An 18,947-nucleotide genomic window follows, 5' to 3' on the forward strand; every position below is an offset into this window, starting at 1 on the left:
CAGCCTTGAGAAAAGCATAGAAACACAAGAGCTTCAACAAATCAAGTGATTCATTAAACTAGATGTAGAATAATAGCACAAGACCTGCCTTCTGTAGTCAACAAATACACACACACAAACACACACACACGTGCATCCTCACTGATACACAGCTCCACTGGAGTCTAATAACTAATCATTTGTTTACCTTCTCCAAGGACTTGCTTATTTGCGGTCGTCTTCAGTTCCAGCGCTGCGTTTAACCTCCCTGCCCTGCAGAGACAACAAGCACAGAGGAAAAACCGTAGATGTAAAATTACTGCAGCTGTCACAAACCATCAGTCATCTCTGTGCATACAAAATGACATTAAAAGTAAGCTATTTTGATGGTGCAGACAAACTAATGAGGACTCAATCGTGGACATACCGAATAAGCACATCTTCTACTAAACAGAACTTGAGAGAACAGAAAACACACTTTTATCTTTTAACCGTTAACTACAATATGGAAATGTGTGATTCATCGCCCTTATTAATCCATTTCATTTTCAGGGTTAATCTTTAACTTTATATCAAGCAACAGTTGTACAGTAGAGTTTACAATAAATATGCTGCTAAAACTAGATCTGTTACCAAAACAAGTAACAAAACATATCATAATACCATTTTTTGGACATATACACTACCTTTTTTTAACTTTTTAAAAGAAGTCTCTTGTGAACAAAATGCTGAATTTATTTGATCAAAAAGACAGTAAAAACAGTAATGGAGTGAAATATTTTTTTACAATTTGAAATACTTATTTTCTATTTTTTAAATTATAATTTATTTCTGTGAGAAATTTTCTGCATTATTCCAGTCTTCAGGGACACATGGTCCTTCAGAAATCATTTTAATATGCTGACTTGGTGCACAAGAAACATTTCATATTATTATCAATGTTGAAAACAGTTGTGCTGCTTATAGGGTTACTCCACCCCAAAATGAAAATTTTGTCATCCATCTGCCATCAGTGGTTCAATCTGAACTTTATGAAGCGACGAGAATACTTTTTGTACGCAAAGAAAATAAAAAAAACGACTTTATTCAACAATTCGTCTCCTCCGCAAACAATGCTGTTCTGTGTCAGCCACACCACACGGATACGCGGTTTTCGTTCAAATCAAAGCGTAAATAAACGTAGAAGACGTAGTTTGCGTCCAGCGGATACTCTCCAAAATGCCGCTATGGTGACACGGAGGAGATGAATTGTTGAATAAAGTTGTTATTTTTATTTTCTTTGCGTACAAAAAGTATTTTCGTTGCTTCAAAAAGTTCAGATTGAACCACTGATGGCAGATGGACTATACTGACGATGTCTTTCATACTCTTCTGAGCCTCGACAGTGCTATTTACTTGGTAGTCAATGGGACAGTCAGAAGCCTCCCGGTTTTCATCCAAAATATCTTAAATTGTGTTCCCGAAGACAAACAAAGCTTTTATGGGTTTGGAACGACATGGGTGATTAATGACAAAATTTGTAACCCTTTAATATTTTTTTTTGGAAACCATGATATATATATTTTTTGCAGGATTCTTTTATGAATAAGAGAAACTTCAAAAGAGCAGCATTTATTTTAAAGAGAAATCTTCTGAAAAAGTATCATTTTTTGGGCATGGTGTCACACTACTACCAAAATGTAGCCTATTAACATGGTATTCTTGGAAGTACCATGAAATACAACATAAAAACCATAATGCATTCATTTCAGTTTCAAAGTATCATATAGTATTATCTGCCACAATGCCTTTTTTTATAAAGTACCTCCTCCTAAAAGCCAGTGAGGCAAACAAGCTCACATTTACAGTCTCAATATACTCTGAGAGCATATTCTCATGCTAGACTATTGAGAAAGATACTATAGGCCAGCATCCCTTGGGTATTTGAATAAAAGCACGAAAGCTTAGCCGAACGTGAAAAAATATGCAGTTTACATTTGGCAGTCAAAACAGTGGCTGGCCGTTTGAGCAGAGTGATTCTGTTTATCTCAGGTAAAGTGAGCGCAGATAAAACACATTGGTACAGCCGGTCCATGTTCCTGCATCAATTATCTGTTAAACGCCCTTGTTAAGGTGGGTGGTCAGCATTTACAGCGACTAAAAACACCAGCCACCACAAGGACTGTATGCGTTTTCTGCGTATCTTGTGCTGATTCCATTTTCTCTCATTCTAATTCATTAGACTTCAATTAACACGTCATGCCTGCTGTTATGAATCAATAGCTCTTGGTGACAGGTGATGAATTTTTCAGCTTAAAAAGCTAAACATCATTTATTCAAATCACCTGCTAAGGTCTCAGGTGCTAAATGAGTTTACTGAAATGCCTAACGCTCATTTAGACAAATGTTCTCTCGTCCTAATGACGAGAACGTTTTGCATTGAGAACGGGAAGGGGGGGAGAAAAAGAGAGACACACAACAGCAGTTACCTTTCAGTTTTTAGCACCGTAATGTGTTGCTAAATCGATAACAGTCCAGACTGAATGCATGAAGTTGGAGGTAATGCTGGTGTTTTGAACAGCGGGGTGGTGGAGGCCTGGGGAGTGAATAAATACACTCGTACTGTTAGACCCAGCTGGAGAAGGAAAAGAACCAGCACTCTGGTGCTCAGGGAACTTGCTGAGATGATCGGCTTCATGGGTGTGTTATGAAGGAAACGCGGCAAGAGAGACAACTAAATGAGCACATGGGCTAAATACTGTCTGAAGATAATAGCGAAGAAACAGACAAGGAAAAAACAACAACTTTAAGTTCTTGTGTAAAGGTGTTTCTTCAACTATGGACAATTTTGGCTCTTTGGACTTAATTAACTCACTTTTCAAATTCACTAGTTTGTCAAACAATGTCCAACGGTGTCCATAAGTTGTTGACTTACATATTTTTACACTTTTTGCATACACGTGTTTTGATATGACCTTCAAATAACAAAAAGAAAAAAAAAATATTATTTTAATAAAATATTAGGGTAATTGTGTTTGACCTAAAATCCGGTAAAAACTTTGGTCATACATGACAATGATGGCTAAAAATTATATCACGCGCATGAATATCAACAATCTCATTTATAAAACCAGACCTGAAGAGGACTTCTGCAAAATGTTGTTCTTATTCAACCGCATTTACATCGTACAGGCTGTCGAATCACACACTCCAACTGATTCCTGGCTAAAACCAAGCCAATCCTAACGGAAAAGGCCCTGGTGGTCATTATGAACGCCTCTTCAGTCCATCTAATGGACCATCTCTTTCCTCACTTCACCAAAAACACAAGAGCACATGAATATTTACCACCAAGCAAAGCCATTCCATTAATCGGTTTGCGAATGCTTAAATAGCATATCTGTGGCTACTTCTGCAGTGGGGTCATAAATGAACATTCCTGCTTCGTTAGCATATTAATTTATGCAGAGATTGAGTGCAGCTCATAGGCTGTGACCAGCTCCTCTTCTCCCCTATTGGTCAAGGAAGCAAATCTAGCCAGTGTCCTCTGACAAGCACTGCACAAAAATATTGTAGAATGGTGTTGTGTAAAACTATTAGAGGAACAGTCCCCTTTTGTTCCTCCGTAAAACAAAAAAGAAAATAATTTTTTGAAGAACATTAACATTTCTCTTTTGTATAAAATGAAAACATATAGTGAAAGCAAAACATAAAAATGACAAAAAGCACCATAAAAGTAGTCTATTTGACTCACTAGATGTAGTATTTTAGATTTATGTATTTAACTGTACATAAAATGTACAGTAATTGTACTTATTTCTAAACACCACACAAAGCTGTCTGACTTTATAAGACTTGGGGCCAAATTTACTAAACAGGGCAAATTAGCGTTAGATGGGAGGGGAAAATTCTGCGGGGGATTTACTGACAAGGTGCACATTAAAAAACATAGAAGCAACATCTCATTTCCATAATGACCAGCGCAATCTACAAAAGAGCAGCGAAAATTAAATGACGTTAAATAATGATGCAAATACCAGTGAACTGACAAACGCAAATCTTAGTAAATCGTGTCTCCTCCCATAAATTCACAGATCGAAAAGGAAACTAAAATGTATATTTTTAGTAAGGTGAGTTGCAAAAATAACTCACGCCTTTTGTCCACGCCTTTTCAGCACCAATTTCCCACTTCGTGTCTTTAGTAAATCCTGATAGTAGTTTTTAACGCCAAATGAGGGTTTGCCCTGGCGCAAGCTGATAGTAAATCTGGCCCATGGGATATTGTAAGCAAGTCGTATGGACCTGCTGTCAAAAAAAGGGAAAAGAACAGAGTGAACATTCTTCAAAATGTCTGGGTGATTTTTTCCATTAAACTTTTATTAAACTTTCAAACCTTAAACTCTGAACCAAAAAAGGACAAATCGCATCAGAAAAGGAGAAAACAGAAAAAGAGAGACCGCGAATGAGAGACCGAGCAGAGGATAGGCTGTGATATCTATATTGAGTCCATTTGTGTTTGTTTTAGGGTGTGTGCACATGATTTTCCAAGTCACTGTCTGTGCTCTGAAATACAGGAAAATTGCATGACTCACTTTGAGACAAATGCAGCTGTTTACAAAGGCCTGACAAAAAGGTGACTGAACCGAGGTCTCTCTCTCTCTCTCTTTCTCTCCTACTCACTCTCTCACCAGAGCCTGATTCATTTCAACTATTCCCAAAAACCTGAAAGTCATTTTTGTAATTCGCTTACAAGCAGGCTTCGCCCATTGTTTTGCACGTCCACGTTCGTGTAAACAACGGCGGTTTCCGACATGCAAACAGACGCGAAACCTAATTTATCTGGGCTTGTACGTGGGTCACTTGAGCTTCTGGAGGCCGAGCGAGTCGGTACATAGTCTGCTGAATGTCAGGCTGTCTGAGTCTAGACATTTTTTTTTCGGACCTGCCCTCACGTTTTGCTGAGCAAAGAACAAAGTACACAGAGTACATACACACACACACACACACACACACACATAGCTTTCACAGTCTTAATACCAAGGCAGCGGTATTTCATTCCTATCCCAAAACAAACAAGGCAGTGCATTTCTTTACACTATTTAAATGTTAACAGGCAAGAGCGCGGGCTGAATAGAGCATTCTTTCACTCTGGATACCAGAAACGGCCCAGCCAGACTTTCAAAACACGTTCTAATGAAATCATCCAAAAGATAAATAAAAAGCTGCACTTGTTTTCTTTTCTGAGCTTACCTCCCCCTCTTCTTTCTTTTCCTTTTTTTCTGTAATTGGATTATACTTTTTTTGAGTACAGACCAGCACCATGAGTGCATGGAACTACTGTAGAGCGATTTCTCTTACTCTCTGACATGACATTTATACAGCTAAGGACTAAGAATGTGCGGGTTAACACAGGTCTTACCCTGAAACAGAGGGGTTTAACCCAGTTATGCAATGTTATCTTTATGAGCAGTGAAATAGTATAGTTTTATTAATGCCCAACACCAATATAGATATCTAGAGGTTAGCAATGCAATATAATTTAATCATAGCAAATATGATGTACACAAAATTGTACTTCGAGTTCATGATATTTAGTAAAAACTCGAGATTTAAAAACAGAAAATTATACATGTGCATTATACATTGGCAGCAGCCATAAAAATGGTCAATGACAATATCTAGCGATTATGGCTGTTCAATATTACAGAACACACAGCAAATAAGATATACACAAAATAGTAAACAAAAAAAAACAAAAAATAATAAATAAAAAATGCTAAAGGCAAAAAATAAAAAAATAAATAATAATAATAATAATAATAATAATAATAATAATAAAATGTGTATTATCCATTTACAAATATTTCAGAAGAAATGGCCAAATATCTGCCGGTATATAGACTACCATTTAAAAGTTTGAGAGAAACTAATATTTTATATATTTTTTTACTATTATTTTACTATTATTTATTACTCATTTTAAATAAATTAACACTTTTATTCAGCAAGGATACATTAAATTGACAGCAAATACATTTATAATGTTACAAAATATTTCTTTTTCAAATAAATGCTGTTCTTATGAACTTTTATATTCATTAAAAAAAAATGAAAAAAATGTATCACTGTTCTGACAAAAATATTAAATCAGCACAACTTACTACAACATTACTACTAATAAAAAATGTTTCAACAAATTGGCATATTAGAATGATTTCGGAAGTATCATGTGACTCTGAAGACAGAGAAGAGTGGCTGATAGACAGACAGACAGACAGACAGAGAAGAGCTAAATAAAGACTTTTATAGATTTCCTAACTATTACACATACTTTTTTTTTTTTTTTTTTTTTTTTACCGTATTAATAATTATGGTTCATTTCTTTGTATGATCTCAACCATGCTTTAACGTCTCCTCTGACATCACGTTTCCTCTTTCTCCCCACCAATCGCCTTCTTTTTCTCTTGCCCTCTCTTTTTCTCATCCGTTCTCTTCTCTCCTTTGACCACAGATCCTGTGCACTATTAATATCAATAACCCACAAATTCCATTTCCCTGTACAGAGACAGAGTGAGAGCATGCATAGTGACTGAGGAAAGCGCAAAATCTCTCAATACAGATTCACTTCTCCTTTTGAGGCAAAGATCTAATTGGACAGGAGAGAGTGGAGGCAGACACCGTGTGGTTTGCTCAGAAAGAGAGCGAGACAGTGAGAACGAGGGGGATCCGAGGTACACAGTCAGAAAGGTAAGCGTTTTAGACAGTATTTTTAGCCCAGCAAGCAAGAGGGAGAGTAAATGCATCGCTTAAAGTCTGTGAACACTTACCCATGAACTTAACCCAGTGCTCCACAAGCCAAATCCAAACAATTCCAGCGTCCCACACTTTGATCTGCACTATAACAAAAGTCCTCTCTTCACCAGCTGCCTCTGTATCAAGTTGTAAGTGAGGTGCGAGCAGTGTGCAACCAGCAGCCTTGCCTCGTTCGTGCTCTCTGGCTCGCACACACATGCACTCTCGTCTCGGGGGCTGGAGGTATGTGGTCTAAACACAACAAAAGCCTGAGTCGAAGATTGAATATGCAGGAAGAGGGCCTCCGTTTGCATAAACACAAACACTCAGCAAATGAAGGGCTGGCACCGATCGCACCACTGCCTGCTGGGAAACGCATACCTGTCCCGTTCTGTCCCTGGAATACTTTTATCAAACTACGGCTGAGAATGGACTATACTGGAGATAAATTACAAATGTTTGATTTGATGATTCCTAAATGAGTAAGTGTAAAATTTAAATATTTACATTATTTGCAGATATTCTAGATATTCTTTGCATGAAATACAATTAAGAATGATTTCTTATTTTACTGAGAAATGAACTATATTCTCAACTATATCTATAACTATATAACTATATTTATAAATCAATGACATCTGATCATTCCAGTTTCTCCAAAAAACTTCAGTTCTTATTTTTTATTTATTTTTTACATTGTTTTTTTTTATTCTTACAAATGATTTAAGCTTGATTGCACTGTAAAGTTATATAATATAGTTAGTTAATATTACACTATAATTGTATAGTTAATATAATATAACATATAATACATAATATAATATAATATAATATAATATAATCACTATTATTATTATTATTATTAAAATACAAATTTGTTTTGGTTTATGCTTTGCACTGGGCACATTGTTATATTGAATATAAAAATAATAATAGTGATGATAATGATGATTTCGTTTCATTAACTCATATTCATTTGTCTTTGCTGATTTGAATCTGATGTTTCCACTTTTCTTACATGCTTGTTATTAATAAAACTTAGGAATGAAAACAACTTGACAAACAGGATGTAGGTGGAGGTAAAAAGGACAGTCCAGTTCAATAATATGGTGCTTTACTTCTTGCAACTCTCCCTTTCTCTCTCTCTCTCTCTCTCTCTCTCTCTCACTCTCTCTCGACCTCAAAGTGGCTGTTGAGAGATGCAATGTCACATGATTGACGGTAAGCTGAGCAATCACGACTCATTCCAGCAAAGAATCCCGAGCATGACACTCATTCATAAACGCACTCACATGTGTGACTTTAACAACTCACTTAAAAAAAGGAGCAGAGAGTGAGAAACTTCGAAAGAGAGAGAGATGGAGAAAGATGGGGAGAGAAAAAGGGGAAGGGATCAGGATTGACGGATGAGGTGAGTGAGAAAGGAAAAGAAAGAGGGAGCACAGATAAAACCTCCAGAAAATAAACAGGGTGTCTTGTTTCAAAGGCGAGGGGGACACACAGGCATTCCATTGTTCAAGCCAATTATCAGAGGCAAATAATAACAGCAGATGGATCCAGCAAGGCCAAAGAATGAGTGAGTGAGAAGTGGAGAGCTGCAGAACAGATGATGAAATGTGAGAGAGGAGGAGAAGGAGGGGTCAGAATAACCCGGTCCTAAAGCCTCACACACCAGATGTGGACTTCTGCAGGGACGGTGCACAAACACAAACTTTCATCACAACAAGATGTTTTAAAGATAAAAAAATATATATTTTTTATATTTATAATTTTTTTATTGTGTTTTTTATTTTATTTGTTTATTTATATTTATTTTTTGCTATTTTTGGTTCACAGACAACAACAGACAGGCCAAGAATGGAATCGGGACAAGATCAGAATTAAAACATTCATTTCTCACATACTGTAAGCACCAATAAACAAAACCGCCTCACAAACATCATGATGAGATGATGACTTCAAGATATAATTGTCAAGTGCAAAAACACATTGTTATTATTATTATTATTATTATTATTATTATTAGCACTAGAAACAAAGTATTGTTTCACACAAAAACAAAAAATTTATCAAAATGTATTGTTATTATATATTTTTTAAAATATTTATAATACAATAATATTATTTGCACCAGTCACCTAGCTTCAAAACAACAAACAACAACAACTACTAATAATAATTATTTATTTTATTATTAGTGTAACAATATTTATTAGTAGTAGCAGCAGCACTACACACATTCAGCTTCACCCAACAAAATCTTATTATATAAAAAATGACTACATTAACAATTCATAATAACCAACAACAGTAATAATAATTTTATATTTTTATTATTATAGCTATAAAATTATTATTATTATTATTATTATTATTATTATTATTATTATTATTATTATTATTATGTAGAAACAGAATTGGGACACCATAAGCAACAAGGCTAAATATAAACATCATGCACTAACTAGCAAGCCATTAATTATTAGCAATATACTAATTACACTAATTGTAATTTGCTCATGAGATAGGAGTTTTGTTCACTCAAAATTATTGTATTATTGTATAATTATTGTATTGCGTCAAAAAGTTAGTTGCTTCTGCTTTGAGCTACTGAGTAAAGGCTATGTGTTATGTTGAGAGTATTTCTCGGTTTTGTTTTTTTGGGTGTATTTTATTAGCAGCGGAGCTACAGGGAAGAGCATCTGAAGCGAGAGGAACCGGCAACTCAATATGCTGAAGGATGTGTCATATCGCTGCTCAACTGACAGCCTAAGTGTGTGCGCACGGGGAGAGGGGGGCCTTTTTCAGCCTAAAACAAAACGCATCCTCAATGTGCCCCTGTCAAGGGTGGGAGATGTCTTCAGATAGTGGCACAAAAGATCAACCGTTCCTTTTCAGCCGAGAGAAAAGAAAGAAAGTTTTCGTTTCATTAACTCAAGACTAAAGCGTAATTATCTCCCTATGGGCCGCAATCACCAAAAGAAGGATAATAGAACTGAAAGCACTTTCCACTCCACTCATCTAAGCGGTTCTTTTCTTCTCTCTCTTTTTTTTTCCACTTGTTTTTTCTTCTCCACCCTCAGATGAGATTAACCAATCGAATAATGGCAACAGATTGCGGGGGCAAGAGGAAAATACAACTTTCAGAATGGTGTCTGTTTGAGAGCTTTAAAGATTCGCCGTTATCTGGCTTAGTGTTCTTCTACTTGTCAGCGAAATGGTTTCCTTTCCTTTCGTCTGGCATCTCTTTTCCTCTTTATCTCTCTCTCACTGACTTTGGAACGGGCTGGAGGAAAAACAGGGTGAGGGAGGTTAGCCTCTAAGTCGCCCTGGTTCTGCCTAAAACGAGCTATTTCACAAATTCGAGATTTAGATTTAGATAAAACGCAAACATTTTATAAGTATATCCCTTTTTCTCAATTACTAACAGGCTGCTACTTAAAGGTGCTTGCAGCGCTAGCCTTAAGATAAGTCCCTCAAGGATTTGCAGCTAGAAACACAGAGCAGGCCCTGGATTTAATTAGCTTATGAAAATAATTGCCATTAGCACAACTCGGAAACGGTTTGGAGCACCACGCCATGACGGGAGGAGAAAAATCTCCCACTTCTGCAATGGAGAAGACAAAGAAATAGTGCGAAAAAAGGAAATTGGCAGGCCAAGTGACTGTTTTGTGCACTGACACAGAGGTCGAGTTAATTAGACTATTGTCATTTTAATCAGGACAGCTTCTCGGTCAGCCTTCCCTCAAAGAGCGAGTGAGCGTGCGCACGTCGATGCCATGCTCAGGGCCTCTGCTCGATGTCTGCGTGCCGGTTCTATGGACTCGCTTCACTAATGAGCAATGCCACAGAAACAAAGCCCCCGAAGGACCACCGGGGGAAACTCCTCGCCCTTCTCTCTGCTCACTTCTCTGTTCATTTGAAAATAATTTAAATATCAAATATTTGAAATCATTTGCGTCTCCCTGGCTATCTGATATTGAATGGCAAGTCTTTCATGTTGCCTTTATTATGTTCATAAACCGGCATTAAAATTCAGAACTATCATTACAAGTGACTATATTTATTACAGCAACTATCATTTCGGTCCGAACCATGGATTGTTTTCGGATAACTATGAATATTTAATTCTGACAAGACATCGTTATGCAAAAATATCCACAATGAGAGTTGTCGCACCATAAATGCATAAATCCCGTCCAAAACAGTCACAGAAACAGGAAGCTGAATTTACATTGTACACTGTAAAAAAGTCAAATTACAAACTTGGGTTCAGTCTTCAGTTTTTGAGCATAATTAAACTGGCTGTATATTTCATCTCATTTTTTACAATCTTGTCTCACATAACATAAAAATGAAGTTGAAATTGGTTAAAGTAATGGAAAAACATATGTTGACTAATTGACCGTATAATTTTGTTACAGTGTACAATAACTTAAAATCCCACTTAATTCTGTTTTGGTTATGGTTCACATAGTAAATGTGAAAAACAAAGGCAAAAACATAAACATCTGAACATCCTATATCACACGTTGCCTAAAACAACTAGATCTCATAACTGGAGATGTAACGGTATTATCAATATCGTGCTATCGATATTATCGTGGTCACATGACGATATGAAACGATAGGTCTTCCGTGCAAAAAGTGTAGTTTTTAAAATATATTTAAGTGTCTTGTTCTAACATAAAAGGTTTTTAAAGTTGTGTTTTGGGCCATTATGCTTTGGCATTGTATCTGTCAAACGAACTAAAACCAAAAGCACAATATGGCTTAATCCCTTCATCAAGTCTGTTTTCGCCTGCGCGATTCAAAGCGAAGCGTGCATTTTGTTCAGGTGATCAGCTTGTGATTCGGTGTTTTCCACGCCTCCAAACGGCTCAGTTCACAGTGAATGCAGTGAACTCGTTATTGCATGTGCTGTGAGTTTAGCGTGCATTTGGGAACGCAACAGCACCAATTATGCTTTATTTTCGCGGCAGATGATTATAGCATTTCACTAGATTTATAGTGAGACGCGTTTTCACTGAAGCTGGAGTTCTCCTTCAAAATAAAAACTCTACTGCCGTTTCCGTCAAAATAAACACTTAAAAGTGCAGTATGAATTGCTGACAGCTAGCGGTTTAAATGCAGTCCAAATTCAAAATATCTCTTTCAAGTGTAGAAATTATGATAGAAGTATTGTCATTTCCCTACTGTAGTGTAAAGCAAGAATAATATACCTATGAAATATTAATTTTCATTTGCAATTGTTTTTCAATATATGGCTATTACTGTCATAGGAATAGCAATAATATCAAATTGTTGTTGTTATTATTATATTCTAATTTATTTGGCTTCCTAAAACACCAGTGTGAATGTAATTTAGACAGACAGTATACCACAAATAAAAAAGTCCCATTTAAAGTTCAGGTACAAGTCAATTCATTCATTTTTTTAGGGTGTATTCACACCTGTCTTGTTTGGTTCGATTGAATCGAACTCAAGTTCGTTTCCCCCTTTGGTGAGGCTCTTTTAGGCAGGTGTGAATACAGCAATCGCACTCGGGTGCGGACCAAACAACCGTACCAAGACCCAGCTGAAGAGGTGGTCTCGGTCCGCTTCCAAACGAACTCTGGTACGGTTGAATGGATGAACCAATGAATGGATGACCTTAAGTGCACATGTGGTTGTGTTTACAATTTCTGGTTCGCTTACTAAAAGAGCAGTGTGAAAGCAAACCAACTTTGTATTTGGTCCAGACCAAAGCAAGTGAACTAGTGGACTTTCCTGGTGTGAATGCACCCTTAGTTAAGAACATGGGTTGAAGCTCTTAATTTTAAACTCTCAAAGTGGATTAGATAGTATAATTTAACTTTAAAATGTACAAAATTTAGATTTTTTTTACCAAGTCTTCATTTGTCTTCTTTTTAAAATCGCAATAATATCATATCATAGACTTCATATCAAGATATTATCGTGTCATGAGATTTTGATATCATTACACCCCTACTCATAAAAACTCAGACATCAACTGTGCATTGCTTTAGGCTGACTGCCTGCTTTGAATACACTTCCCCAGGACATTATCGGTTCTGTTTATTTCCATATACCCCACTATGTACCATATGGGTGACATATAGAACAACATCTAACAGTTGTAAAGAAATTCAGTTGGATGCACGTTAACTCTTTTGGTTGTCATTATATATAAATTAAGCTTCCTAATGATTTGTGCCTGCAGTCACGTCAAAAACATATCATAGCATGGAAATAGGGAGCCAACGTTTTTACATTTTAACATAACTTGTCAAAACTGTAAACATGTTGCAAAAGCCTAATTTAGTCGCATCATACTGTACCACTCTCCAGCTATTAGAAACACCTAGTTGCTATAAACTGCAAAAACACACATTTATGAAAACATTACTCATCTCCCCTTGAGTTGCAGTCTCCTTACGAACTTCATTTAGGCCTTATTCTGTCCAACATACTGCACAATTTGTCTAATTTGCATGTAGCTGGAAAAATAATTCTCTCATTTATTTCTTAAACTCGAGATGAAAAACAGACTAATGGCTCTATCTTAATTTGGAATTTTCTTGCCATTTATCATCTTGCAGATAGTTCATAGTTTTATCACTCATCATAAATATTTCAGGCAGTGTTAATATTAATTTGATCAGATATTAATTTTACTCAAAATGCGAGTAAAAATCTATTATTCAACAAAAGGAATGATCAGTGAAGCTGATGGGAGATTTTTAAAGCAGCTTTAAATAATCAATCCAGATCCACGTCTTTCCTCGTTATTAGTTTATTAGGTTAACAAAACAAAAACAGCATACTTAAATCATAAATCATAATTAAACCCCCATGGAAACTAGTTCAAAACTGGTTACACTAAGGTCACATGATCAGCACAATCAAAGGTGATTTGTTGACACACTGTGACATGCTGCACCTCTATTGGGGATTATCATGGATTACATGAATAAATTAGACCCTAATTTGAATACCAGTCTCCTCCCCACTGGACACTGTCTTTAGGGCAGATTAATCTTCCTCTACAGTCTGTAACAGGCTAAATCACTACGATTATTGCTCATCTTGTGATATTCTAAACCCCTAAATCTACATACTAAACTTCAATTCATAACTCATCCTGAGTGATGTGCTATGGCTATGTATCAATCTCAAATCAGACTTTCAATTCCCCCCTTGTAGACAATAAAACTGTCTGTAATTTCTGCTTTTTTACCTAATTCTTGTACTACCTAATTCATATACATACATAAATGTATGCAAATGTATTCACATTGTACCACTGAGATGTCGCAATTAAAAATGTTAGCTTTTTTCCCTATAAGAGATTCCATCTGCAGAACAACAACAACAAAAAATTACTACAAATATTTTATTGAAATTAAGTTGATAAGATAAATGAGTAAATCAAGTGACATTAGCTACATTTAAACAGTGTTCTAAGGCTGCTCCTTCCCTTCAATTATTCATCTCTTTCGTTACTGCCGAGCACATAGAAAAGAATTAAAAACCGCTGATTCCTCCTAATTAATGCTCTCGCTGATACTCGCTACAGATGTCTTAGATTTCTCTGGTAATCTTTCACTGTGTTTAACCCTGTCAAACATTCAGGCGGTCTATTTTTTTCCAGTCTCTCTCCATCTCGCGCCTCTTAACCCCCTCTATTTCTCCCGCTTGTCTATCCGTCCCATCCCCACCACATTCTGTCTTGTCTCTATCTCTCCCACTAAATCACCACTTGATGTTTCTTAATTTATTCCACTCTTTCTCTTTCTCCCCTCTCTTTCCCTCCCACTCATGGACACACACTCACATACACAGCGAGAAGGGGGGGTGGTGTGTTTTCTTTGGGTGAAACGTACGTTACTGTGTGAGAGAGGAGACTTTAAATAAACATCTGCACAGCATGGTCACAATAGAGTCTTTTGTGTTGAAATGTGGAGAGAAATGATGATGTTTTAAGGGCCATTTTCAGCTCGGCAACGACATGGACTCAACATGAGAACTCTCAAACAGGTTTGTTCACTCAAAAATGTTAATTCCGTCTTCATTTAGTCACCCTCATGTTGTTACAAACCTGTATAAAGTTCTTTTTTCTACAGAACAGGATAGGAGATATTAGGAAGTCTGTGCTGGTCAGCCTTGCCTATGCAATTACAGTGCAGGGACATTCAAGCTTTGAAAAAGAACACAAAAGCACCATGAGCATCACAAAAGGTGTCTATAAAATATGTCCAATGAGCTATATTATTTGTGTGAGAAACTGAACATTTATGCCATAATGTGCTAACCATTGGAACTGGATTGAATCATTGAGTTAAATGCTACAAATTATTTTGTGAACAAATCATTAATAGACTCAAAAAAATAAATCAGATATTGCTATTTTCTCTCATGAATGCACAAAGGGAAAGCTAGGCAGGATGTCAAGATTTTCAGTGAATAATGACTGAAATGCTGACATTTTATGGTGCATATGCATAATTTTGGACTTTTGAACACTATTGTAGTTGGATAGAAAAGAGCATGGAAACAGTCCTCACAATATCTTTATGTTCTGAGGAAGAAATTCCAAGTGCAGCTGTAGCGAAATCCCACAAAATCCCAAAAATTTTTTTTTAAATAACTAATGCTGGGCAACGATTAATCGCATCCAAAATAAAAGCTTTTGTTTATATAATATATGCGTGTACTGTGTATATTTATGTGTGTATATATATATATATATATATATATATATATATATATATATATATATATATATATATATATATAAATAAATAAATAAATAAATAAATAAAGACACACATACAGTATATATTTTGAAAATATTTACATGTATATATTTATATTGTATCTAAATATATTTAATATATAAACATAACATTTTTCTTAAATATATTCATATATACATAAATATACACAGTACACACACATATATTATGTACACACAAACTTTTATTTTGGATGTGATTAATCACAATTAATCGTTGCGCAGCACTAAAAATAACAAAACTAAACTAAACTAAACTATCAAAGCACAAGCCAATATTTTTTTCATTGAATAACTTACCAGTATGTATATGTACTGTAGACTCAACGCTTCCACACCTTTATCTCCCGCTATTCTGAGAAAAGGCCGTATCTTTTTCTGCTTCCCGTCGGCCAGCGTTCGCTCTTTGTTCCAACACACTCCACGTCAACAAATAACACTCTATGCAAAGTAATGCCTGCAAATTGTTTTGGATCTGTATTTGAATATTTAAATGCTTCACTTTAGATCTAGATATATGGCAGCAATTTCCATACGAGTATGAAACAGGTACACAGACACACACTACATGATAGCGGTTTGTCATTTTTTTCCCCCTGCCTGACAAAGATCAATCAGATACATACCAAACACTCACATTCCTATCACTGCGACATCATTTTTTAGAAACACAGAGTCACCGAACTACCACAATAAGTGCCCAAAGTCTGAATTAAGTGTTGTGGGTACAAGGATCAAAACAGCCGCCCACACTACAGCATTTAACCAAATTGGATGTGTTGATAATATTACATTTACATATAACATAACTGCACAGCTCTGAGCGATTGCAGTCAAAAACCAGCCTAGAGACACACACGAACTTAACAGGTTGCTTACAAGAGCACCTGGGAAAGAAATCTCACATGTGCAGGGTCAAACTAGCGGTTAAAGTTGGCAAATAGATTCCGGGCTCATCATCCCATCCAGCTTAGCATTTAAAAACCCTCATCGGGTCAACGAGAACTACGTATGCCCGTTGTTCCCCTCGGTTATGCAAGGCCATGCTATTTGCTTAAAAAGATGGACAGATTACGCTAGAAGGATTGTAATCCTGGGGACGAGCGCGCCGGCTAGCGTTTGTTACTTTGTGTGGCTGGAGAAAAAAAAGACAAGCTGGATTTTCAGATTTTGAGAAGGACAAGATGAGAGATGCTTTGATCTTTTGACTTTGAGAGGGAGATACTGACTCGGTGCTGTCTATCTGTCTCTAAAGAAAAAAATATGACTGAATATCTTACAAAAATGTCAAGAAGAAGTATGTGAACATGATGAACATATTTTTTAGGAACAAGCAGTGAAAAGATATGGCCCTTCAAATGTGCCACAATAAAGAAAGAAAGATTTATTTCTCATGTTCTACCATACTGTGTATTTAAAGTGACAAGAAAAAGAGATTCTTTAGAGATTCTCAAAATGTTTCTATTTTAATTATATATAGCATTTTTTCGAATTGTCTCATCTTTAGTAGTTATTATTCTATAATTTTATATCTGTGTATGTACTGTACATGTATTATACATTTTTGTAATTAAAATATAAATCAAATATTATACAAATATTCAAAGAGACAGCCATCTCCATTTATATTAACTGATCCAAAGAAACATGCCTCATGTTTAGTTGGCATGGAGAAAAGCAGCCAGATCTTTAAAAGAGAACACTGCTCTGAATATGACTGGGCGAGAAAAGAAAAAGATAAACAGAAAAAGGGAAGGGGGAGGGTAATGGCACTAAGGCAGGATGATATGGCAGGGTTTGGCAGAAGCCTATAGGATGCCAGCGAAGGTGTCACTAATCTTCACGTGACCCAAGGGGAGAGAGTGCGAGACAGAGAGAGAAACTGTCGGCTTCTTTAGATTCGGGGTGCTGTGACTCATCTGTTGCTTGTCACATTGGGTTTGGAGCGTCCGCGAGGCAGCCATGACCCCGAGCGGCACCCGTGTCCTCCGTCTGTGTATTTACAAACAGAGACAGGGCACAAACAGGCTGGGGTGAGTCGCTTTGGCAGAGCTGTGTGAAGCAGGGGCGTATAACACCACCGAGCAGAGGGAGAGAGGGGGAGGACAGATGGGATTGACCCTTATGTCACCATTCTGGACAATATGACATTGCCAGTGTGTGTGTGTGTGTGTGTGTGTGTGTGTGTGTGTGTGTGTGTGTGTGTGTGTGTGTGTGTGTGTGTGTGTGTGAAAAAAACAAAAACAGACTGGATCCAGAGTTTTAAACCTCAAAATTACTAAAAGATGAGGCAATATTCCTTATAATTAAATGAAATTATTAATTGTTGTTAATTAAATGCAGTATGTTAAAATGTTTTAAACAGTACAATTTACCAAAAAAAGTTATTTCAGTTTAAACTAGTAAACTGAACTGCTTTGCTAATGGCTTAATTATTTAGCTCACTTAATCACACAAATACATACAGTATACTGTACATATACACCGTTCAAAAGTTCAGTAAGGTTTTTCTGGAAGAAATTAGTTTTTTATTCAGCAAGGATGCATTCAACTGATTAAATGTGACAGTAAAGACATTCATAATGCTACAAAATATTTACAATTCAAACAAACTTTTGAACTTTCTCAAAAAATTCTGGAAAAAAAAAATAAAAAAAATAATAATTGATAATGGTTTCCACAAAAATATTAAGCAGCACAACTGTTTTCAACATTGATAATAACAATAAGAAAAGATTCTTTAACACCAAATCAGCATATTAAAATTATTTCTGAAGGATCATGTGACACTGAAGACTGGAGTAATGACTGAGCTTTGCCATCACATAAATTACACTTTAAATATATTTTAAAAAAACAGTTATTCTGAATTGTAATATTTCACAATATTGCTGTTTTTACTCTATTTTTGATCAAATAAATGCAGCCTTGTTGAGCAATATTGACTTATTTCAAAAACATTAAAAAAAACCTTACCTACTCCAAACTTTTGAACTGTAGTGTAAATGACTACAACAAAAACTGAAAAAAAATAATACTCTGTATATGTGAAACCAAAGTTACGTTGGTAGCGCAAACCACAGTGTGCAAGTCCAATTATCTGCTCAGTTTCTTTTTTGTAAGGTTGTTCGCATGATCTTTTAAAGAAATAGCTTGCCGAGCAAAGTTTTCTTTCCTGTGCTGAGGTATTTCCTATTTACACAGGAAGTTGGGGCGGAACATAAAGCAAACCTTTTTTTTTTTTTAAATAGCCAATAGATTTTAAAAGTCTGTTTTGTCTACTTTTAGTACTACTCATATAGATATATGACCTCAAAGCCAACAAGCATGGATGAAAAGCCACAAGACTCAAAAACTAGTCAGGCAACAGGCATCACACCTAACGTCGTACTTCTTAAAA

General features: G+C 36.0%; 1 protein-coding gene across 1 annotated transcript in view; it reads right to left on the reverse strand.

Annotated features, from left to right (window-relative positions):
- Nucleotides 1-18,947, reverse strand: part of foxp1b (forkhead box P1b) — a 185,116-nt gene that overhangs the window by 118,272 nt on the left and 47,897 nt on the right. The window contains 1 exon segment of the mRNA XM_058779593.1: nt 188-252. The gene's annotated coding sequence lies outside the window, so the exon portion shown is untranslated.

This window comes from Onychostoma macrolepis, chromosome 06 (genome assembly GCF_012432095.1).
Source record: "Onychostoma macrolepis isolate SWU-2019 chromosome 06, ASM1243209v1, whole genome shotgun sequence".
Classification (NCBI taxonomy): domain Eukaryota; kingdom Metazoa; phylum Chordata; class Actinopteri; order Cypriniformes; family Cyprinidae; genus Onychostoma; species Onychostoma macrolepis.